Raw genomic sequence first — 22,626 nt, 5'->3', positions numbered from 1 at the left:
TTTTCCCTTCATGTGCAGGTTTGAGAACACTACCTGGGCCCTCATGCCCTTCACCCTCACCCTCACCAGGGGCTTCACTGTCAGTATTGTTGGTACATGTACAGATGACAGACAGGAATAATAGTCCAAGAATCAGACAAGCCTCCATGGTCTCTCTGCAACATCCCAGATCCAAGTGCCTGGTAAGCAGCAAACCTCCTGAGACATCAGGTCGGGTTGGCAGATGGACACCTTTACTACATGCAATATCAACCTCCTTTTCTTCTTTGTGCAGACACTTGGTTGAGGCTTAGTTGGCTCTGACACCTTCCCTGAATGTGGTTCTTCTTCACCTGTTGCCAGGGCATTGTACCTGTTCTGTAACTGCAGAAGCAGAGGTGAAGAATAAGCCTTAGATGTGTTGCCAGAAGTGATAACCTTCCAGCTTCCCCCATCTTGGGAGTTTCCATCTACCATTTCTTTGAGGGTAGTCTCTGTCTGTCCCTCCTTCCTTGCAACATAGGGCTTGGGTTCTTGGCTCTGTAGAGTCTCTGCAAAGACCCTGTCAATATCCTGCTCATTCTCCCTGATGGTGCACAGCCTTCTCACCTCCTCTTGCAGCTCCTTCATCTGATGATTCAGTGCTTCAACCAGAACACACCTCCCAACTGTCTCTAGCACACCAGAGGCCTCAACCCAAACAGAATGCCTAAGAGTCTCTGGCTTCAGGGAGTGCCTGGGGCCTCCTCCTGGGGCTGGAGACACCCAGAGTCCTGGATGGCTGCATTGCCCCTTAGGCCCAAGTGCAAGGTCCTGCATTTAGGTCAGGGCAATCCCCAGTATCAATACAGACTAGGGGATGAATGGCTTGAGAGCAGCCCTGCAGAGAAGGACTCAGGGATACTGGTGGATGAAAAGCTGGACATGAGCCAGCAATGTGCACTCGCAGCCCAGAAAGCCAATCGTATCCTGGGCTGCATTAAAAGAAGCATGGCCAGCAGGTTGAGGGAAGTAATTCTGCCCCTCTACTCCACTCTGGTGAGACCCCACCTGGAGCATCTAGCTCTGGAGTCCTCAGTACAAGAAAGACATGGACCTGTTAGAGCAGGTCCAGAGGAAGACCATGAAGGTGATCTAAGGGATGGAGCACCCCTCCTGCGAGGACAGACAGAGTTGGGGTTGTTGAGCCTGGAGAATAGAAGGCTGTGGGAAGACCTTATTGCAGCCTTTCAATACTTAAAGGGGGCTTTTGAAAAAGACGGAGAGATATTTTTTTACCAAGGGCTGTAGTGACAGGACAAGAGGCAACAGTTTTAAACTGAGAGAGGGTCAATTTAGATTGGACATAAGGAAGAAATTTTTTACAATGAGGGTGGTGAGACACTGGAACAGGTTGCCCAGAGAAGTTGTGGATGCCCCATTATTGGAAGTGTTCAAGGTCAGGTTGGACGAGACTTTGAGCAACCTGATCTAGTGAAAGATGTTCCTGCCCATGGCAGGAGGGTTGGACTAGATGATCTTTAAGGTCCTTTCCATCCCAAACCATTCTATGATTCTATGGATCTGTCTGGGACAGTTGAAATGTTTTTCTCAAGGAAGACAGCAGTCTTGTGGGAAACAGCTGCAACTCTGAGTGAATGAAGCAAAATAATTATAAAGCCTATCCTCTAGATAGCATGAGGAAAAAGTCTAATTATAAAACTATTTTTTAGAGAGTAAGAAGTGTAGGGGCAAAGTGAGAATTGCTAAGTCAGGTGAATTAAAATTTGCGGAGAATGTTAAAACACAGACAAAGGCTCTTCAGCTGTATGAATAAAAAGACAATGAGGAACGACATAGCGCTATCATGCATTGTTGATGGCATAGAGATTAAATAAAGATTACATAGTTATAATTCTGAAGTATTACTTTACAGTAAGGATGATGATACGAAAAGGAGGATGAGTGGTAGTAGTGAGAAGGTATTAAAATTGGCATCTACAAGAGGGAAGCAAAAGTCAAGCAATTAAAGCACTCATTTGTGGGGATGAGTCAAATAACATAAATCCCAGGTTTTTGAAGGAATTAATATAACTAGTCAGTAGTGTAATAGCCAAATAGGTTGTGCCAGACTAACATGATAACTCATTTTGTAGATGAAAGATATTTTATCAAAGGGAGCACAGTATATTTAATATAGATGGATTTTAGTAAAGCATTTGATATGATACCACAAGAAAAATGTTAGTTAAGATGAAAAAAAGAGGAATTTAATGCAAGATTTCTAAGATATATGAGGACTTGGATAAAGATGTGACTAAAAGCAATGTTGAAAGAGGAACCATTAGGCTGGAAGGAAGACAACACTGAAGTTCTTGAAAGATTTGTGTTGGGATGGATTGTAATATATTAATGATATTCATTTAATATCCACCTGATCATGGGCCTGATCCATTATATGAAAAATCAAGCTTAGTTGTGAAGTCTTGGCTAGGAGGGAACAAAGGACAAGAAATAAATGCTTCTGTAAAGTAAAGCCCATCTGCTACAGGGAAAAACTACTCAACTCACATGTTTTAAACCAAATCAGGTGGTTTATTGATTTATTAGCAACACGTGCTTAATTTGCAATCAGTGAACTACATTCAGGATCCATATCAGCAATACAACAGAAAAAAACACAATACCAGACACACACGAAAGTTCAGTAAACACCTACACCTGAACACCTAAAACCCTTCTGTAACTAATTCCAAAATAATCCCATGCATGCACACACACAAAGAGCCAGTGTGGGTTACAAACACATACCCCCTTCTGGAAGTGTGTGTTTCCCTAATTGCACACCCCTTCTGTGGGAGATGTGAATACTCTAGCTTTAGGTGTGCCTACAACTCACTCATCCACATGCTGGTGAGAAAGCCCCCTCCATGAGGTCACCTACGCACACCTGAAGGGTACATCCTATGCTGTCAGCCCACTAGTTGGATGCAGGCTATTCACAGCATCCCACAGGAAGAAGACTGCTCTGCCAGGTCTAAACAGAGGTTGAGATGCTGGAGGGGCCACATCTGGCAGTATCAAACACAATTTTGAAACTTGCTATTTCCAGTCCAAGGCCTCTCCTCCCTTGTTTCAGATTTTCATGCTGTTTCTATTCTTTTCAAACTGACTCCTTTGTTTCAGAAATCTCTTGGTAATTAATTCCCAGGTTACTGTTTAATCCAGCTGATGGTTATTTTTCTCTTTAACATGATTAGTTTGGGGCAAATGCCCTCTCAATCACACTTCTATTCATTCCAGGTAACACCCACCAGGTTATATCATTCCTACACCCTGTGCTTATAATATTGCCCCTATTAGTTTGCAATACATATTCTGATTTTACTTCCGCATGGGTGATGTTTCCCTCCTCTATAATTTCAGCTGGTGACATTTGAACCAAAAGCAAATCCATCTATACAGGATATCACTTTTCATGGTTTTTGTGCACACTGCCACTTTCTATCCCCATACATCTCACAATTGCTTGAACTAATCATATCAGCTTTTTGTATACCAAAACTGTTGGGTGTAACACTGCACCACTGTGAATTTGAGGACATTGTGGGCCAGTTACATTGTTCTGCATCAAAGCATTTTTAACCAACATTGTTGGAGGTTTAACTTTTTCCTGCACATCTTATTTTCCAGAACCATCCTGTTGACCCCAATCTTATAATCCATTGCAGCTGACAACTGCCTTATTTCAAAGATAAAGATGGTGTCTTATCTTTTCCTAGTAATCCGTCCATTTCCTTCTGCCACCACCCCATCTGTACTTGAGACATCAATGCTTGCGTTTACATATTGAGTTGCTGTTGTATTATATAACATGTTAAGATCTTTACAGAATCATTTATTGTTCCTGCCAAACCAAAACCTGCTGTTGTGGTGGCATTAAACAATTTTTGTTCCAATACAAATTCTAGTTTTACAGCTTGCGCACCTCCTTGCAAAGCAACCCTGCTTGAGTCTATCCACAGGCCTATAAATTTTACTGCGTCTTGGAGGCTTCCCATTTGGGTTCCTATGCTTAGACTTTCTAAAACACTGAGTGTACCTGACAGGTCTTTTGCTTTTCATAAAATCCCCATGCCTTTCATCATTCCCCATAATGCTCTATTTGTGAGATCATGACATTATTATGGTTTTGTTAAATTTCATTTGAATAATATATTCACTCTAAGGGCCCTCACCTCTTTCTTTTCCTAAAAATAAAAGATTGCCAGGTGTTTACATTAGTCTTGTTAACATCAGTTTCTGGAACGTAATATACTGCAGTCAAATTGACCCAGGTTTTGTTGCATTGGCCCAATAATATTGCCCTATCAAGCTATTTCCTAAACCTAAATAAATGGTGTTATTTAACTGGTTTTCTGTAAACACATTTCCCTTTTGACGCTGTTAGTTGTCTTTCCTATATTACCAAATTATTCCTGATTTACTGTTGGTGCCTAATTCTGCACTGCTGTTGGTTCTTCCACTTAGGGAAATGTTGCATCCTTTGCCTAATTCCGACACCACCCCTAATTCTTATGAAAATTATCTCATTCTGACAATTCTATCTTTGCTACTTGGTCAAAGTGAAGTTCTCTGCGGCTACAGTTTTGACTGATTGTTCAAAAATGATTGCATTATTCCATCCAGTTGTGGCATTGGATGATTCAGCAATATATATCCCCTATGTATCATCCAAGAAGTGGCCATTTTGGTTTCTCTGTTATACTTGTAAAGACAGAAACAAAAACTTGCCTCCCCTTTTTCCCTAGTAACTATTACAGTGATGTCTTTTAGCTTAGGGGCCATATGAGGTCATTCGGACACACACTGAGATGGATCTTGTGGACCCTGGGATATTATTTGGGACCAAACAACTGCCATATTGCACACCTTATCTTCATGCTTACTTGATTCCCAGATGACTCCATCCCATGTTTCTGGATCCCAATCCTCACTCTGAACTGCCATTAAGCCTTCCAAATCCTTTTTCCCTTTGTTCTTTTTCCCATGAATGTGTTCTGCCTTTTGTGTGGCCATCACCACTGCCACTTCCACTAGCTTCTGAACCTGCTGAGCGTTCTTGGCTTCAGCACTCTTGGCAGCCTGCTGCAAACACTTTATCTTTTCTTTATAATCAACAACAAGTTCCTTCACTTTCCAGCTCATCCTCCTGATCACCTACAACAAAGTAACATCTTCTGTTGACAAGGGGACAGTAGTGGATATTGTTTACCTGGACTTTAGCAAAGCATTTGACTCTATTTCCCACAGCCTTCACCTGGACAAACTGGCAAGATACATACTGGATGGGTGGTCTGCAAGATGGGTAAGAAATTGGCGGACAGGCTGCACTCAGAGCGCAGTGATCAATGGTTTTTACTCAGGCTGGCAGCCTGTCACAAGTGGGGTCCCTCAGGGGTTGTTACTGGGCCCCATGCTCTTTAACATCTTCATAAATGATCTGGATGATGGGATTGAAAGCACCCTCACCAAGTTTGCTGATGACACCAAGCTGAGTGGTGAGATGGACATGTCAGAAGGGAGAGCCATCTTACAGAGAGACCTGGACAGGCTGGAAAAATAGGCTAGCAAGAACAGTATGAAGTTTAGCAAAGACAAATGCAAAATCCCATACCTGGGATGACATAACCAAAGACCCCAGTACAGGCTAGGATTTGTGTGGCTGGGGAGCAGCCTTGCTGAAAAGGACCTGGTGAACAACAAGATGAACATGAGCCAGCAGTGTATCGCTGCAGCAACAAAAGCAAATGGGATCCTGGGCCACATCTGCAGAGGCATTACTAGCAGAGATAGAGATGTGATCATCTCACTCTACTCAGTGCTTGTCAGGCCACACCTGGAGTACTGTGTCCAGTTCTGGTCCCCACAATTCAAGACAGACATGGACAGACTGGAAAGGGACCAAAGGAGGGCCATGAAGACAATCAAAGGGCTGGGGAACCTGTCCTATGAGGAAAGACTGAAGAAAATAACTCTTTTCTCCCTGGAGAAGAGAAGGCTCAGAGGGAACCTCATCACAGTATTCCAGTACTTAAAGGGTGGCTACAAAGAGGATGGAGGCTCTCTCTTCACAAGGAGCCACATGGAGAAGACAAAGGGCAACGGGCTCAAGTAGCACTGGGAGAGGTTTCATTTTGATGTAAGAAAGTAATTTTTTACAGCAAGAACAATCATTTGCTGGAACAACCTCCCCAGGGAGCTGGTGGAGTCCCCATCACTGGAGGTTTTCAAGATGCGATTGGACAGGGTGCTAGATAATCTCATCAAGGATTGCCTTCCCACAAAATGTTGGACCAGTCCCTTCCAACCTGGGCTGTTCTATGAAATATGCGTCACTCCCTTCTCAAAGTGTGGTCATTAAAAACTAACACAAATAGCTACACCAATCACTTGTCTTTCTCATACCATTCCATGCTTTACTTAGTACAGAATTTTTCCCCCACCCCCTCAATAAAATCAAAGAATCATAGAATGGTTTTGGTTGAAAGGTACATTTAAAGGCCATCTAGTCCAATCCCCCTGCAATGAGCAGAGACATCTTTCACTAGATCAGGTTGCTCAAAGTCTCGTCCAACCTGACCTTGAACACTTCCAATAATGGGGCATCCACAACTTCTCTGGGCAACCTGTTCCAGTGTCTCACCACCCTCATTGTAAAAAATTTCTTCCTTATGTCCAATCTAAATTGACCCTCTCTCAGTTTAAAACTGTTGCCTCTTGTCCTGTCACTACAGCCCTTGGTAAAAAAATATCTCTCCGTCTTTTTCAAAAGCCCCCTTTAAGTATTGAAAGGCTGCAATAAGGTCTTCCCACAGCCTTCTATTCTCCAGGCTCAACAACCCCAACTCTGTCTGTCCTCGCAGGAGGGGTGCTCCATCCCTTAGATCACCTTCATGGTCTTCCTCTGGACCTGCTCTAACAGGTCCATGTCTTTCTTGTACTGAGGACTCCAGAGCTAGATGCTCCAGGTGGGGTCTCACCAGAGTGGAGTAGAGGGGCAGAATTACTTCCCTCAACCTGCTGGCCATGCTTCTTTTAATGCAGCCCAGGATACGATTGGCTTTCTGGGCTGCGAGTGCACATTGCTGGCTCATGTCCAGCTTTTCATCCAGCAGTGCACCCAAGTCCTTCTCCTCAAGGCTTCTCTCAATCTCTTCATCCTCCAGCCTGTATTGATATCAGGGATTGCCCTCACCCAGGTGCAGGACCTTGCACGTGGCCTTCTTGAACCTCATGAGGTTCACATGGGCTCACTTCTCAAGCTTGTCCAGGTCCCTCTGAATGGAATCCTGTCCCACAGGCATGTCAACCGCACCACTCAGCTTGGTGTCATCAGCAAATTTGCTGAGGGTACACTCAAATGTCTATGTCAGTGATGAAGATATTAAACAGTACTGGTCCCAGTACGGACCCCTGAGGAACACCACTCATCACTGATCTCCATGTGGACATTGAGCTGTTGACCACTACTCCTGGATGTGACCATCCAGCCAATTCTTTATACAACAACTAGTCCATCCATCAAACCCATCTCTCTCCCATTTTGTGGCAAGAATGTTGTGGGAGACAGTATCAAAGGCCTTACAGAAGTCCAGATAGATGACAACCCTAGCTCTTCCCTTGTCCACTGATGTAGTCACTCCATCATAGAAGGCCACGAGGTTGGTCAGGCAGGACTTGCCCTTAGTGAAGCCATACTGGCTGCCTCAGATCACCTCCCTGTCCTCCATGTGCCTTAGCATAGCTTCTAGGAGGATCTGTTCCATGATCTTCCCCAGCACAGAGGTGAGGCTGACAGGTCGGTAGTTCCCACGGTCCTCCTTTCTACCCTTTTTAAAGATGGCCACAATATTTCCTTTTTTCCAGTCCCCAGGGACTTCACCTGACTGCCATGACTTTTCAAATATCATGGAGAGTGGGTTGGCAACTACATCAGCGAATTCCCTGGGACTTTGGGATGCATCTCATCAGCTCCTATAGACTTATGTATGCTCAGGTTCCTCAGGTGGTCACGCACCTGACCTCTTACAGTGGAAGGGTCTGCTCCCCCAGTCCCTGTCTTGCGGTCCATCCACTTGAGAGGTGTGGGAAGAGAGGTTACCAGTGAACACTGAGGCAAAAAAGTTGTTGAGTATCTCAGCCTTCTCCTCATCCCATGATACCCATTTGCTAGTTGTGTTCATTGAGGGGGTACACTTTCTTTGACCTTCCTTTTCTGGCTGACATACCTGTAGAAGCCCTTCTTGTTATTCTTTGCATCCCTTGCCACATTCAGCTCCAGCTGCACCTTGGCCTTCCTGACCCCATCCCTACGCAACCGGGCAGCGTCCCTATATTCTTCCCAGGATACCTGTCCCTGCTTCCACTGCCTGTGCAGTTCCTTCCTGCCCTTTAGTTTGACCAGCAGGTCTTGTCTCAGCCATGTCTGTCTCTTCCCTTCCTTGCCTGATTTCTTACATCTGGGGATCGAGAGCTCTTGCACTCTATGGAACATGCTCTTAAAGATCTGCCAGCTCTCTTCTGCTCCCTTGTCCCTGACGGCAGTTTCCCAGGGGGTCCTTCTGACTAACTCCTTGAAGAGCTGGAAGTTTGCTTTCCTAAAAGTCAGGGTCCTGACTTTACCCTTTGCCAGTCCCGTATCCCTCAGGAGTGTGAACTCCACCAGTGCGTGATCAACACAGCCCAGGCTGCCTCCAATCTTGACGTCACCGGTGACCTCACTTGCATTGGTGACCAGCAGGTCCAGTAATGCATCCCCTCAGGTAGGGCTGTCTTATTACCTGTCTCAAGAAGTTATCCTCAAGGCATTCTAGGAATCTCCTGGATTGCCTACAGCTCGCCCTGCTACTTTTCCAGCAGATGTTGGGGTGGTTGAAGTCCCCCAGCAGGATGAAAGTCTGTGAGCGCAATACCTCCTGTAGCTGGAGTAAGAAGGCTTCGTCAATAGGCTCACCTTGATCAGGCGGCCTGTAGTAGACACTGACCACAAGGTTCCCTTTGTTGCCTCGGTCTCTAATTCTTACCTGTAAGCTTTCGACCTGCTTGTGGTTATTCTTTAGGGACAGCGCTTCAACAATCTATCTATTTCTTGGCGTAGAGGGCAATGTCTCTGCCCCTCCTTCCTTGTCTGTCCCTTCTGAACAGCTTGTAGCCATCAATAGTAGCGCTCCAGTCATGGGATTCGTCCCATCAAGTTCCAGTAATGGCAACTAGGTCATAGCTTTCTAGCAGCACGGTGGCTTCCAGCTCCTCCTCTTTCTTGCCCATGCTTCATGCATTGGTGTAGAGGCACTTCAGCTGGGCTGTCTGAAGTGCCAGCTTGTTAGAGGAACACCCCTTAATTCCTTTGAGGTATTTCACTAGTGTTTCCCTGTTGGCTCCTATTACCTCAGGAGCCCCTGGCTCATCTCCGTCAGACTTCAAATGTGCTCCAGTGTAGCCAGCAAGTCTCACAACAACAGGCTGAGGGCCCTCACTAGCACCCTGTCCCTCAAACCCTGGCATGTCATCCCATGATTTGTCACGGGTGAGCTTGATATTATCCCCCTCCCCCTCCAAGTCTAGTTTAAAGCTCTGTCAATGACCCCTGCTAGCTTGTGAGCAAAGATCCCCTTCCCCCTTTGAGAAAAGTGAATCCCATCTGAGGCCAGCAGTCCTGGTATTGTGTAGGCCATCCCATTATCACAAAACCCAAAATTCTGGTGGTAACACCAGCCACAGAGCCATGTATTAATAGACTGAGTCCATCTGTTTCTTCTAATATCATTGCCTGCAACTGGATAGAGGAAAGCACTACCTGTGCCTCAGATTCCCTTACCAACCACCCCAAGGCCCTGAAGTCTCTTTTGATTGCTCCTGGTCTACACATTACAGCTTTATCATGACCCCCATGGAGGAGCAATAATGGGTAAGCCTGAGGGCATATGTTGTAGTTTAACCTGGCAGGCAGCTAAATAACACACAGCTGTTCACTCACCCACCCACCCCTCAGTGGGATGGGGGAGAGAATCAGAAAAAAAAAAAAAGTAAAATTCATGTGTTGAGATAAATACAGTTTAATAGGAAAGAAAAGGAAGGGATGATAATAATAATAAAAAAAAGAATATACAAACAAGTGATGCACAATGCAATTGCTCACCACCTTCTGACTGATGCCCAGCCTGTTCCTGAGCAGCAGTCTCTCCCTGCAGCCAACTCCATCCAGCTTATATACTGACCGTGATGTCACAGAATCACAGAATGGTAGGGGTTGCAAGGGACCTCTGGAGATCATCTTGTCCAACTCCACTGGTTGAGCAGGCACACCTAGAGCAAGGGGCACAGGACTGCATCCAAGTGGGTTTTGAATGTCTCCAGGGAAGGAGACTCCACAACCTCCCTGGGCAGCCTGTTCCACTGCTCTGTCACCCTCACAGTAAAGAAGTTTTTTCTCATATTGAGGTGGAACTTCCTGTGTTCCAACTTGTGCCCATTGCCCCTTGTCCTGTCATTGGGCACTACTGAAAAGAGCCTAGTCCCATCGTCCTGACACCCACCATAGCATTATTTTAATTTTATGGATGACAAATAGGGACTTAAACTTTAAGTCTGTTTTCAGAGTACTTCTTGTTTTATATGTTCAGGAACAAATTTAATTGATGTCATTTGCAACTGTGAATGTTCTAAACTTTTGGTTATTAAAGAAAATAATGTAAATGTAGCTTTTGTTGCAACTTCCCATTTCTCTTTGAAAACACAAACTGAAACAAAAACAAATCCTGTCATGTGGAATCACATTGTCACTCACATAGATCATTGATAGGATTGAAGCCGTTAAATCCACAGTACAAAACCTCTCTCCCTTTGACCCACAAAGTATAGAAGTAGTAAATTGACCTCTTCTGTGTGAAACAGTACGAGAAGGGGATGAGAGACAGAGTGGCATGACAATTTCACAAATATTTGCTGATGGGAGAGGAATAATGAGAATTTGGATTAGGATTATCTGTCAATTTTATGATTTTCTCTTACTAAAATATCCAGATGCTTCCCAAGTAAATCAAATCTGTTTGGTGAGCTGCTAGTAAACTTGCTGGAGTTTGACTGGGCCATTTCAGCAAAGCCACCGAGGCGAAGGGTTCCGGAGTGGAGGGTCGTGCCAGAGGATCCTTCTTAAAGTGGCAAAACCGTGGCAAAAGCAAAAGCAAAAGAGCATGGAGGGTAGCCCAGCCCAGCCCCACCGAGTGGGAAGGAGTGAGCTCCTGACGTGAGGCAGCTCTGACTCAGTGTGGGTGGGTGTTGTGGTTTAGCCAGCAACTCAGCCCCAAACAGCTGCTCACTCACTACCCCACCGGTGGGACGGGGGAGAGAATCAAAAGGGTAACGCTCATGGGTTGAGATAAGAACAGTTTAATAATTAAAATACAACAACAACAACAACAACAAAAATGCAATGGAAAGGAAAACAATGAGCGGCGTGAAAACGGGGGCGGGGGGGGGAGGGGAATGAACCACCAAAACAAACAGCACGTGAGACAGCCACTCACCGCCCGCCGACCCGACGCAACTGCCCCCCTTAATATACTGGTCATGGCGTCACATGGCGGGGACAAGAGTGAAGGCGGCAAAACCCCCTCACATACAAAAGCAGCCCCTAGGGAGTGTGAGCGACCAGAAGCGTGGTGACCAGGGTGGGCAAACAGGGTGTGGCGCAGTCAGTTTGTGTGGGCAGGGTGCAGTACCTTTCCTGGCTCTAAAGAGTAACTCAGCTAGTGGTCATTGCAACCCCAGGAGAGGCCCTAGCTATGGTTTCCACTCACCTGAGAACCACTGCCAGAAGGAATGTGGTGACCCAGACGGAGCCCCCACATAAACATGCAGCTGTCCAGGTCTCCAGCTGCAGGGAGTGCCTGAGCCTGGCACTTGTATTGGAGGGCAGCAGAGACAACAGCTGTTTGTGGTGTGACCAGGTAGATTATCTACTCTGCCTGGTGGCAGAGCTGAAGGAGGAAGTGGAAAAGTTAAGGAGTATCAGGGAGTGGGAGAGGGAGATAAATTGGTGGAGCTGCATCCTATCATCCCTGGGGCCAAGACAGCAGCAGATGGAGGCTCCACAAGAAGCAGAGAATCCCCTACCCTCCCGCCACCTCCCATGCTCAGGGCGGCAGGCAAATCCCCTCCCGGCCTCCCTCACCTTCCCAGCTGCCCTTACACAACAGATACGTGGCTCTGGAACTTGAGGGCCAGGCAAATGAGGATGTAGGTGAAGGTCCATCCTGGGGGTTGCCTAGGGAGAGTTGGTCAGCCCCACGCATTATGACCACCTCTGTTAAGGAGAAAAGGAGGGTAATTGTTGTAGGCGATTCCCTTCTGAGGGGGACAGAGGGCCCAATATGCTGACCAGACCCATCCCACAGGGAAATCTGCTGCCCCCCGGGGCTTGGATCAGAGATGTTACTAGGAAACTCCCTGGTCTGGTACGGCCCTCTGATTACTACCCACTATTGGTTATGCAGATGGGCAGTGATGAGGTTGCCAAGAGAAGCCCAAGAGCAATCAAAAGGGACTTCAGGGCACTGGGGCGATTGGTTGAAGGATCGGGAGCGCAGGTAGAGTTTTCCTCAATCCTGTCAGTGGCAGGGAAGAATAATACTGAAAGGAACAGGAAAACTCATCTGATTAACACATGGCTCAGAAGCTAGTGCCATCGGTGGAATTTTGGTTTTTTTGATCATGGGGAGGTTTACATGGCACCGGGCCTGCTGGTGGCAGATGTAGTTCACCTATCTCAAAGGGGGAAAAGGATTCTCGCACATGAGTTGGCGGGGCTCACTGAGAGGGCTTTAAACTAGGTTTGAAGGGGGAAGGGGATGTAGCCAGGCCTACTTGTCCAGTTGCATTCAGCAATGTCACCCATACGTTTTGCTCATGGGGGAAATGTGTATGCACAAACCTGTCAAAACAAAACCAAGGTTAACATGCCCCCCCTTTGTTGTTTTTTTTTTTTCTCTCATTCTCTGAATCATAGTTGTTGCGCAGGTACACGCAGCCAGTTCGATTCACCTGTAAGGGTGATGGTGACGGCCTGTGAGCCATCAGCAGCCACCACTTCATCTGCAACTGGTCTTGGCTGTCCGGGGGGGGTGATACCAAACATGTGCTCCCACAAACATTTGCAATACAGGGGGTTGGGTTCAATATGGAGTGGAGGTATCATCCAAAAGTACACAGATGCCAAAAGGCCTGCAGGGATACTCCGACTTATTGGTGCAGTGCTACGCAGGCCTAAGGAGATAGGCCATCAATTGCTACTGTGTATTGGATTTATTATACTAAAACCACTGGCAACATGGTTTGGATGTAATGTGAAAACAAGAAACACTGTCTGTTCCGCTTGTACAGTTATTTTTATGTCCAGAGGAGACCACTGGACTTGTCTGCCAGCAACTGTTAATGTCTGTGCAGAATGAAGAAATAAGAATCCCCGCTCGGTGGTTAATGTAAATTGAGTGCTACTATCGTAATGCACCAGAGTGAGTGGTACTTTTATTGGCCTGGCTTGGTAATTTTTCATCAGGAGGAGGGGTGTTTTATCTCCTGCCACCGCATGCTTATTCAGCACACGCACAGCGGTAGGAAGATGATCTACCCATCGCATGTACTTTGTACCTCCTAATCTATGCAGTTTCTGTTTCAGTAGACCATTAAGGCGTTCCACCAATCCTCACCCTGTGGGTGGTAAGGTAAATGCCACACCCACTGTATCTCTCTCGGTGGCCCATTTCTCTACTTTATGATTTTAAAAATGAGAACTGTTATCTGACTGTATTTCAATTGGTGTTCCATAGTATGTTTCATTCGTATCCAGTCAGCGAATAGTAGTATAAGCATTTGCATATCTACTAGCCACGGCCACTATTATTCCAGAAAAGGTGTCTGCAGCCACACACATATGCTACTGTTGCCTGTGTTCGGGCAGGGGGCCTATGTAATCGATTTGCCATATTTCCACTGGCCGTAGGCTGTGCTTTATGTGACCGGTAGGTTGTATGAAAACCCGTTCCTTCAACTGAGGGCACACCTCACACTGGTGTATAACATCTGTGATCACCTCTTGCCCATGCTAGTGTAGCATCCTGGCCTGTATGTCCCGCTTTGTCACGAGCCCATTGTGCTAGTGGCCTCTGCTTGTCGCCACTGCGCATAGTGGCTTTTACTGTCAGCCGTGCTATCTGATCTACCTCAGCATTCCACCATGTAGTTTCTGATTGTTCTTTGATATGTGCATCCATCTGAAAAACTCATGCTTCCCGGGTTTGTAACAATTCACAAATTTTTATCCAGTAGTCTTTCCCCCACATTTCTTTGCTACCAATATACCATCCATCCGCATGCCATTTGCCCAGCCAATTTACCAACCCCTGGGCTACTGCCCAGGAATCTGTATATAGATAGCAAATAGCGTTCTCTGGAGTAACATCTATGGCTTGCCAAACAGTGACTAATTCAGCTAGCTGACTACTGCCTTCACTCCCTTCCGTAACCAATTGCGTTTTAGAACTAGGCTGTAAGGTGACTGCGTGCCACATGGGTTTGCCTTGTTTTGCTCCAGCACTGCCGTCTGTGAACCAGGCATACTTCTTTTGACCTTCAGTTAGCTGTTCATAGGGTACTCTCCAACATCCAATCTGATAATTGTATAGATCATGTTTTTTCTCTGCTTCTCCCGTTAGGTTCTGAACTACTAATTCGTGCAATTGGTGTACACCTCGTGTCCCAGGTTTTGCTTGTTCTTGGATATACCATTTCATCTTAACTATGGTAGACTCTTGGGCGTGTCCTATTTTGTGATTCGCTGTGGGTGCCAAGGCCCATGAAACTATAGGTACCACTGATCGCACTAATACCTCATGTCCCACTGTCCAGTCTTCTGTATCTAGCAAGGCCCAATAAACCGCTTAAAACACTTTTTTGAAGGCAGTATACCGCTCTTCAGCTCCTGTAAGGCGTCGTGACCAAAATCCTAGAGGCTGCCTTAGCCCCTCTTGTAACTGCCACAGGCTCCAGAAGGCCACATTCTGCTCCAAGGTTACTTGGAGTTCTACAGGACCCGTCCGGATAGGGTATAATTCCATGTGATGTTGGATAAGCTCATGAACTTGTTCAAAAGCCTGCTGGTGTTCATCGGCCCACTCAAAGTGTGCCTTTTTTTGGGTAATCTTATACAATGGTTTTAACAGTACTGCCAGCCCTGGAATATAGGAACGCCAATATCCTACTGTGCCCAGAAACCTTTGCACTCCTTTTTTATCTTCAGGCTGTGGCCAGTTCCTAATGGTATCCAGAGCTTTGTCGGGAATGCATTGGAACCCATGACTCCAGACAATGCCTAAATATTTGACTTCTTGTGCCGGGCCTTGTATCTTCTGAGGGTTAACAGCCCATCCTTCCTGACGTAACAATGTTGGTATCGCATCTAGATGTTGCTGTACTTGATCAAAACTGCTACCTTGTATTAGTATATCATCAATATACTGCGCAAGTTGCACATTAGCCTCTATGTGATGCTTTTCTAAAGTCCGGTGCATAGCTTGGTGACAGAAGGTCAGGCTGTGCTTATACCCCTGTGGCAATCTGGTAAAAGTATACTGATTGCCACCCCATGTAAAAGCAAATTGTTCCTGGGTTTCGGGGGGAATGGGTATGGTAAAGAATGCATTGGCCACATCTATTACTGCATACCAGGTGCCCTCATGTGCCTGGATCTGGTGTACCAAAGTAGCTACCTCTGGCACTTCTGCCGTTATGGGTGGAGTATGTTTACTGACCACTCTGTAATCTACTGTCATTTGCCAACTACCATCAGGTTTTTTCATGGGCCAAATCGGGCTATGAAATGGCGAATGAATGTATTGAACAACTCTGGCTAATAATAAATCATTAATAGTATCCTGTATTTCTTTCATTCCTCTGGGTATCTTATATTGCTTTATATTTACTACCTGGGAAGCAATAGGGGTCCTGGATTTTTCCCACAGTAATTTCCCGGGCATGGAGCCACTGGGTTGACCCAAAGGCCCATAACATCCCTTCTATCATCATGGTTTCCCCCTTCAACATATCCATCCCTAGGATATATTCCCCAATCTCAGCTACTAATACCTGATAAATATGGGGGTCTCAATCACCAACCTGTAACTTTAATTTTGTCAATGTTCCCACCACCAGCTGGTCCCCTAGCCCCCATATGGGACTAGTAGTCCCTCGCATCTTGCGTGGATTTCCGTGTATGATAGTGACCTCCGCCCCCATATTGGCTAATGCTTTGACCCCTTGTTTGTTGGTGGATGACCACCAGATAATACAGCAGGTAAAGGGTCGAGGGTTATAGCGCAATACATGGAAATCCAATGTGGGGGCTTGCTCTAATCCCTAGTCCTCTTTGAGGTGCTGCTGCGCCTCCCTAACATCGGTCCAGGGATACATGGAATTATCAAACTCTGGGGGTGTGAATGGTTGCGTGTGCCCGAATGATGGAATGTCCAGTTGTCCCAAGGACAACTCCTAGGTTTTGTGTGTAAAGGGTGCTATGGAACTCGTATTTTGCTCAGCATAAGCAATATTTCGTATCCCTTTTTGGTGGGTTTCTTGCACCATGCGCCACAGCACCTGGAATGACTTGCCATCTATCTCTTTCCTATCAATGCCCCTGTCTAAAAGCAAGCAAAACCATTTATTACACTCCCCTGGCTCCCCGTCTTCTCTCCGGGATCATGTATTTTGCTTATTTCCTTCTATGTCCCCAGTAGAGGACTCCAAACCAGGCAAATCTCCCAGTTGGTTTAATTTTTCAATGATTTGGTCAATGGGATTCCCTTGCTCTGCTAACAAAATGAGAACTAAATATGGTTTCCAACCCTTTAGGCAGCCTTCCAGGACTGTATTTTGTACTCCCGGATTTAGTGGTTGGCTCATGTAGAGTTCAGGAGATCCCATCAATACTGCCAGCTTCATACCCTCTGTTTTTAAAATAGTACAGGCTTGTCGTAGGATTGTCCATTCCCAGGAGCCGGCTGGCCAGGCCCCATCATTAGGATACCGACCTGACAAGCCTTCTGCTACCACCACAACCATATTTATCAATCCATCACCTATGCATTGCAGGGCAGATTGGACATAGGGGTCAGAAGTGAGGGCCATAAATTTCTTGGCATCCATCCCGTCCTCATCACCAATTTATGTAACAGGTTCACAGGATTCCTATGCACAAAATTCACCCAACAGACGATATTTAAAAAGCACAAAAGTATTTATTGCTCTGTTATAGCCTTGCATAAGCAGTTACTAGCATATTCTTTTCCCTTTATGAGAGTCTTACCAACCCAACTACACCAGAGATACCACTGAGCAGGAGGGTGACCATTAGTGGGGTCATTGCGGAGAAGGGAGGTAGGCGCAGCACCTTCAGGGTGTCCCCTGTGGTTCGTAGCGTGTGCTCTGTGTCCTCTCTCTCTCTGCTTTGAGCTGCCCTTTTTTTTATACCCTCAGCAGATTCAGTGGAAAAGTACTGACTAGGTGTTGCTGCATGTGTGGCCAGCGCATGCAACAAGGCCTGCCAAGTGTGTGCTCTGCCGGCTAACAGCAGTTCCTGGATTGCAACAGCATATTGTTCAATAACAATACTTCTACTTCCCTTCTTCAAGGTCGTGTTCTCACAGCTGTGTTCAGCTTGCAATTTTTCTGTAGTGGCTCTACACGGACCATCATATAAAATCCCTCACACACAGCATGGGCAACAAACAGGAGGAGCTGGAAGACATTGTGCAGCAGGATAGCTATGAGTTAGCTATAGTGGGATGACTCTTACGAATGAGTGCAGCAATGGATGACTGTAAGCTCCTCAGAAGGGATAAGCAAGGAAGGAGAGGTGGTGGGAGTGGTTCAATTGCATAGAGCTTAGCGAGTGTGATGATAAAGTTGAGTGTTTATGGGTAAGGATGAGGGGGAAGGCCAACAAGGCAGATATCCTGCTGGGAGTCTGTTATAGACCACCCAACCAGGATGAAGAGGTAGATGAAGCGTTCTGCAAGCAGCTGGCAGAACTATCACAATTGGTTGCCCTTGTTCTCGTGGGGGACTTCAATTTACCAGACATCTGCTGGAAATACAACACAGCAGAGAAGAAACATTCTAGGAGGTTCCTGGAGTGTGTGGAAGATAACTTCCTGACACAGCTGGTAAGTGAGCCCACCAGGGGAGGTGCCTCGCTTGACTTCCTGTTCACAAACAGAGAAGGACTGGTGGGAGATGTGGCAGTCGGAGGCCGTCTTGGGCTTAGCGACCATGATATGACTGAGTTCTCAATTCTTGGTGAAGTAAGAAGGGGGATCAGCAGAACCACTACCATGGACTTCCAGAGAGCAGACTTTGGCCTCTTCAGGGCACTGGTTGGGAGAGTCCCTTGGGAAGAAGTTCCAAAGGGCAAAGGAGTCCAGGAACGCTGGGCATTCTTCAAGAAGGAAGTCTTGCAGGTGCAGGAGCAGGTTGTCCCCAAGTGCCGCAAGACAAACCAGCAGGGAAGACGATGGGACTGACTGAACAGAGAGCTTTTGCTGGCACTCAGGAAAAAAAGGAGAGTCTACCACTTTTGGAAGAAGGGGCAGGTGACTCGGGAAGAGTACAGAGATCTTGTTAGGTCTTGCAGAGAGAAAATTAGGCAAGCAAAAGCCCAGCTAGAACTCAACCTGGCCACTGCTGTAAGGGATAACAAAAAATGTTTTTACAAATACATTAACAACAAAAAGAGAACCAAAGACAAACTCCATCCTCTATTGGATGCCGAGGGGAACATTGCCACCGAGGATGAGGAGAAGGCTGAGATACTAAATGCCTTTGCCTCAGTCTTTAACTGGCAGACCAGTTATCCCCAGGGTATTCAGCCCCCTGAGCTGGAAGGCAGGGATAGATCATGGAATAAACCCCCCATAATCCAGGAGGAAGCAGTTTACAACCTCCTGCTGTTCCACCTGGATACTCACAAGTCTATGGGGCTGGATGGGATCCACCCGAGAGTACTGAGGGAGCTGGCAGAGGAGCTTGCCAAGCAACTCTCATCATTTATCAGCAGTCCTGGTTAACAGGGGAGGTCCCAGATGACTGGAGGCTTGCCATATACAAGAAGGGCCAGAAGAGGATCCAGGGAACTACAGGCCTGCCAGGCTGACCTCAGTACCGGGGAAGATTATAGAGCAAAACATCTTGAGTGAGCTCACTAGGCAAGTGCAGGACAATCAGGGGATCAGGTCCAGCCAGCATGGGTTCATGAAAGGCAGTTCCTGCCTGACCAACTTGATCTCCTTCTATGACCACGTGACCCAACTAGTGGATGACGGCGAAGCTGTGGATGTTGTCTAATTGGACTTTAGTAAAGCCTTTGACACTGTCTCCCACAGCATCCTCCTAGAGAAGCTGAAGGCTCATGGCTAGGATGGGTGTATTCCTCATTGGGTAAAAAGCTGGGTGGCTGGCTGAGCCCAGAGAGTTGTGGTGAATGGAGCTAAATCCAGTTGGTGGCCGGCCATGAGCAGTGTTCCCCCAGGCTCAGTTTTGGGTCCAGTCTCGTTTAATATCTTTATCAGTCATCTGGGTGAGGGGATCGAGTGCACCCTCAGCAAGTTTGCAGATGACACCAAGTTGGGTGGGAGTGTCCATCTGCTTGAGGGTAGGAAGGCTCTACAGAGGGACCTGGACAAGCTGGATCAATGGGCTGAGGCCAATTGCATGAGGTTTAACAAGGCCAAGTATAGGGTCCTGCACTTTGGTCACAACAACCCCATGTAAACACTACAGGCTTGGGGAAGAGTGGCTGGAGAGCTGCCCGGCGGAAAAGGACCTGGGGGTGTTGGTTGACAGCCAGTTGAATATGAGCCAGCAGTGTGCCCAGGTGGCCAAGAAGGCCAACAGCATCCTGGCTTGTATAAGGAATAGTGTGGCCAGCAGGAGCAGGGAAGCGATGGTGCCTTTGTACTCGGCACTGGTGAGGCCACACCTTGAATATTGTGTTCAATTTTGGGCCCTTCACTACGAGAGGGACTTTGATTTGTTGGTGCGTGTCCAGAGAAGGGCAATGAAGCTGGTGAAGGGTCTGGAGAACAAGTCTTATGAGGAGAGGTTGAGGGAACTGGGGTTGTTTAGTCTGGAGAAGAGGAGGCTGAGGGGAGACCTTATTGCTCTCTACAACTACCTGAAAGGAGGTTGTAGTGAGGCGGGGGTTGGTCTCTTCTCCCAAGTAACAAGCAATAGGACGAGAGGAAATGGCCTCAAGCTGCGCCAGGGAAGTTTAGGTTGGATATTAGGAAAAACTTCTTCACCAAAAGTGTGGTCAGGCATTGGAAGAGGCTGCCCAGGGAGGTGGTGGAGTCTCCATCCCTGGAGTTGTTCAAAAAACATATAAACATGGCACTTCAGGGCATGGTTTAGGAGGCATGGTGGTGTTGGACTTAATGATCCTAGAGGTCTTTTCCAACCTTAATGATTCTATGAGTCTATGACTGGTTTTCTCATGCATGGTACAGAACAGGGTGGTCTGGCCTCAACAGCTAGAAGGGTTGGATCTGTGCTCAGAACACTTTCCCTTCCCTGGTGTATATACATAGCCAGCCTTCTCTTCTCACCCTGCAGCAGCAGCTGCTAAAAGTATATTCCTGCACCTGCCATAACCTAACAGGCATTTGACTGCTTGGATTGTGTTTGCTGTAAACTGGATCGAAAAATATTCTACACAAGTTCTGCACCACAGGATATTGATTGGACCACACCAAATAGGAAGCTGTGCTTGGAATATTTGAATTGTTGTCCTTCTCTCTCATACAGTGTCTGTAAGACGAAATGGCCTAGAACTAAACCAAGAACATTAAGAAATCTTGGATCAGTTGAAAAACATTTCCATGTAAAAGAAGGAAACTATTTATTCCTAATTGTTCATTGACCTACTAGGTCCATAGGCAAAATAGTATCAACCCAAATCCTGAGACTGTTTTACACATTAAGAGCTCCCTATTGAGAAGGCATAGATGATGACATTCATAGAGGACACAGCTGTCCCATACATCTTATTCTCCTTCATCATGACAGAATTACCTAAATTAACCTTTGATTCAGCATTAGTTCCAGTGTGTCTGATAAGGTACCTGCAGTTTCAACAAAATGCTGTATTGTGGAGGACAGCTCTAAGAGAGAAGCTCAGGTGGGGGGCTCAAGAACTGGCAGCAGGCTCTGTGTTCCCCAACTCCTAAAAATTACCATTCAAAGGTGGAAATGAGAAAACAGGGCCCCTTTGGAGTAAGTTGTGATAAAATTAAGCAGTGATATTTCTGTCTGTGAAATATGGGCTGAGAAACACTGGTGAATGCTGTCTATGTAAACAGGCTGCAGTTCTCAAAAGCTGCTTTTTTCTGCTACCGTGACTTGTCAGATAAATGGTAATACATACATAAATATATATATGTTTGAGCCCATAAGGGCCATCAACAGATCTTTCCTCTCCAAATAACTCATATTCAGCTATTACCTGGTGTCATGGTTCTGGCTGGGATAGAGTTAATTTTCTTCACCATAGCTGGCATAGTGCTGTGCTTTGGACTTAGTATGAAAACAATGTTGATAACACACCGATATTTTAGTTGTTGCTAGGTAATGCTTATACTAGTCAAGGACTTTTCCAGATTCCCATGCTTTGCTGGGTGCACAAGAAGCCGGGAGGGGAGGGGGCACAGCTAAGAGAGCAGATCCAAACTGGCCAAAGGGATATTCCATATCATATGATGTCATGCCCAGTATATTAGCTGCGGGGAGATGGCCAGGGGCAGGCAGCAATCGCGGCTCAGGGACTGGCGGTGTTGGTTGGCGGGTGGTGAGCTGTTGCATTCCTTGTGTTTTCTTTTTCCTTTTATTTTTGGGCTTAATTTCGCTCTCTCATTATTTTCCTTTTTATTATATTATTATTATCACAATCATTATTATTATCATTGCCATTTTATTTTAATTATTAAACTGCTCTTATCTCAACCCACGAGTTTTCTTGCTTTTGCCCTTCTGATTCTCTCCCCCATCCCACAGGTGTGGGGGGAGTGAGCGAGTGGCTGCATGGTGTTTAGTTGCCGGCTGGGGCTAAACTATGACACCTGGGAAGCCACAAATGAGGATAAAAAGAACTTTTATTCAGAAGCATTAAAGTAGCTATTAACAAGGGATGGTCAAAGGAAAATCTGGAAATCTCAGAGACTATAAACGGTTGCAAATCATAGGTAAAGTGTATCTTAGAGTATCCAAGGAATTTAAATAATCCATTACTTCTGACAATTCTTTCTAGATGATTAAAGAGGTACAAACTGCAGTGATGATTTTCAATGCACTTACAGTTATCTTCCCAGAAACCTAACATTCATTAATGTAAGTTAATACTGGCATTTACTGTAAAACCTAGTTAATCTGATTTCAGTCAGCATCTGGTATAAGAGCACTCAGTATGGACAAATAGTTCACTATGAACCAGAGCTATAAAAATAGCTATAAAAAAGACCAAGAGAAAGATAAATTTAAGGTGACAAGAAAGAGAATAGTTAAGAA

General features: G+C 46.0%; 1 protein-coding gene across 2 annotated transcripts in view; it reads left to right on the top strand.

Annotated features, from left to right (window-relative positions):
- LOC142049641 (SWI/SNF-related matrix-associated actin-dependent regulator of chromatin subfamily A member 2-like) overlaps positions 1-22,626 on the top strand; it is a 101,902-nt gene that overhangs the window by 70,371 nt on the left and 8,905 nt on the right. The window lies entirely within an intron of this gene.

The sequence above is a fragment of the Phalacrocorax aristotelis genome, chromosome W, assembly GCF_949628215.1.
Source record: "Phalacrocorax aristotelis chromosome W, bGulAri2.1, whole genome shotgun sequence".
Lineage (NCBI taxonomy): Eukaryota > Metazoa > Chordata > Aves > Suliformes > Phalacrocoracidae > Phalacrocorax > Phalacrocorax aristotelis.
This window is presented reverse-complemented; position numbering and strand designations above follow the sequence as displayed.